Here is a 2,933-nt window from a genome sequence, read left to right on the forward strand (position 1 = left end):
AAAGGAAGACTTTTCTTCAAATTTATTAGCTTTCAAAACTTGGTTTGAAAACAATAAATTCCTTTTCTTTTTTAAACAAAGTTCACAATATTTATTTGTAGTTTTCAAATCATGACTTGAAGACAACAAACTTTTACAAATCGAGTTCACAATTTTTGGAGGAGTGATACCTCCAAAATACTCTTCTCACCGCTAAGTGAGACTTTAAGCACAACCACAGGCAAACAAATGCGTGGAATTTAGTGGAGATTTCTTGTTCGACATAAAAATAAACATGAGCAACAAACCCCCACTAAATCCCCAAAACACAAAAGTCTTACCTGTAGTTGTACGTCAAAAATTTGCGACGCTGGCATTCAGCGACGTGAAGCCGGAGAGACAATAAACATGTCCTTTCGGTAAGCAATGCTACTTACCACACAACCACTCCTGCGCCTGTTGTTTTTTCATAGATGCCCTAGGAATGATAGCAAAAAGGGGTGATCTCTACCTAGCTTACATACCAGGAAACTACACCATGGCAGAAATTCAAAAGATTGTTCTCATAGGAACTACCCATATCCTACGTAAAATACTATCTATGTAATCTCAAATTTTAAAACAAAATTATAATTTTCTCAGTTTTTCTTAAACACTCTCTAGAACAATATTATGTGCAAAACCAAATATATGAAACCCTAGGCATAATACCAACTAGAGCTTCTAACTTGTCTTTTGATGTCACTGGGTGAGACCTGGAGTTAACTTATACTAATACAAAACAAAAGTCAAACGCATAATAATAATAATAATAATAATAATAATAATAATAATAATAATAATAATAATAATAATAATAATAATAATATATTAAATGCATAATTGGCAACAGTACCGATAGAGAATTGGACTAACTATATGAGATACAGAATAGACAACATTACCGATACCGTCAAATGCACAATGTGTTGCGAGAGGGGTAAAACGGATTCGCACATCGTTAGCGAATGCCCGAAATTCGCACAACGCGAACGCAAGAGACGCCATGTCAATGTGGCAAGAGTGATCATTTGGGAGCTCTTTGGAAACCATGGTCTATAAATAGCAAAGGTGAGAAATAGCAAACTCTAGAGAGAGTCACAGAAAATGAGAAATGGAAATCCCCGTGGGATGTAATGATCCAGTGCGATCACCTGACCAGACATCAAAACCTGGACATTGTTGTGGTAAAAGAAAGAAAATATATGATTATCGACACAGCATGCTCCAGTAACAACAGGATCAATATGACAGAAGAAGAAGAAAATAAGCAACTATGACGATTTGAAGTGGGAAATACGAAGGTTGTGGTCAATGAAAAGAGTAGATGAGATACCTATAGTAATTGGTGCATTTGGAAATATCAGCGCTCAACTACCAACGTGGCAAGTGGGAAAACACTTACAAAATCAGCATTGCTTGGAACTGTAAGGATCCTTCACAGGGTTCTTGAAGCATGAACAGTAAACCGATATCACATTCGTCCGCTCGCTGTGGACAGTTGACACTTTCCTTCATACCCAGCAAAAAAAGTTGTAAGTTTTCATATAACAATAAAAATAATTGTTCAAATTTTTCCACAATGGCAGCCATTATGCCAGAGAGGATGTGTGGATTATATCGGTGCCAGTGTTTCATTGGTACCTAATTTATCGACCCGGAAATGATGAAAATTAAAGTTGACCACGGCGAAATTTGAACTCAGATGCGATGCCCTAATTTTTGTGGTTCTAGAACCTAACTGTTCTTTCTAGGGTAAGGAATCCCATGAGTGGATTCCTCTTATGTGTTTAAATATACGCCGTATCTTATGAGTAATTCATTGTCTTTGGATTAAATTTTTATACGCTAGTCCACTAGAAGTGGAAATTTTTATTAATTTCCATTTCCCTTCAGTATGATCAAGTGTATATATATATATATTACATAGAAAAATAAGAGGAATGACCAGCAAAAGTGGACTCCTATATGCTAGAAATAGATGCCGAATCGCTGTTTTTAATGACATTTTCTGTCAGATTCAACATGTCACTGTGTGTGATAATACTATATATGATAATTGTCAGAAATGTTCATCCTGCCGGTTTTGTACCGTGACAATAATTTCACCTGGAATATTGACCAAATTCACCAGAAAATATCATTAGCACAAGAAGGAAAATCATACCCAAGACAACAAACATTATCAAATACCTCATAACTCTGGACACAAATTAAGCATTCTGATATATCAATAGCTAAAAATAAATGTAAAATATTCTTCATATCATTTATCGACGGTTATTTTGAAAAAGTTTGTGAATTTGAAGATTTTATACTCTTTATGCAATGCTTCTCATATGAACGCGCACCATTCAAATATAATATTCGAAATGTGAAACAAAAACACTGTTTTGTCTAAGTATAGACAAGCACAACAGTATTAAAATAAAATTTAGAAGTATAATGTTTTATTTAATTTCCGGTAGCTGTGGATCAATCCTGACCATAGATAGCGCTATCGTGCTATGGGGGTTAACAGGTTAGCATTATAATGTCCTGTTCTTCTTAACACACTTTACAAGAATTATATCGGCCACAAGAAGTTCTTATTTCCAATATGTGATAGATTATCGCCGGATTTGCAATTTCGACGGAAAAATGCATTTCCGAAAATTTTTGAGTTCCTACTATTTTCTTTGAAAAACAACAGGCTTTAGACAATGTAATTTCGTTTTGTATTCATATTATATATAAGCAAACTGGGGACTGGTTAATATCATTAAGAACGCCTATCAAATCGAAAAGAGAACAATTCGGCCAAACTTGAAAATAATAATAGTATACAGCTACCGACTCTTCATTTAGTGCCCCAAAATCCAGCATCACAATGAAGACATCTAGAGTGAGTAAATATATTTTAACGATACTATCTC

This window comes from Octopus bimaculoides, chromosome 1, assembly GCF_001194135.2.
Source record: "Octopus bimaculoides isolate UCB-OBI-ISO-001 chromosome 1, ASM119413v2, whole genome shotgun sequence".
NCBI lineage: Eukaryota > Metazoa > Mollusca > Cephalopoda > Octopoda > Octopodidae > Octopus > Octopus bimaculoides.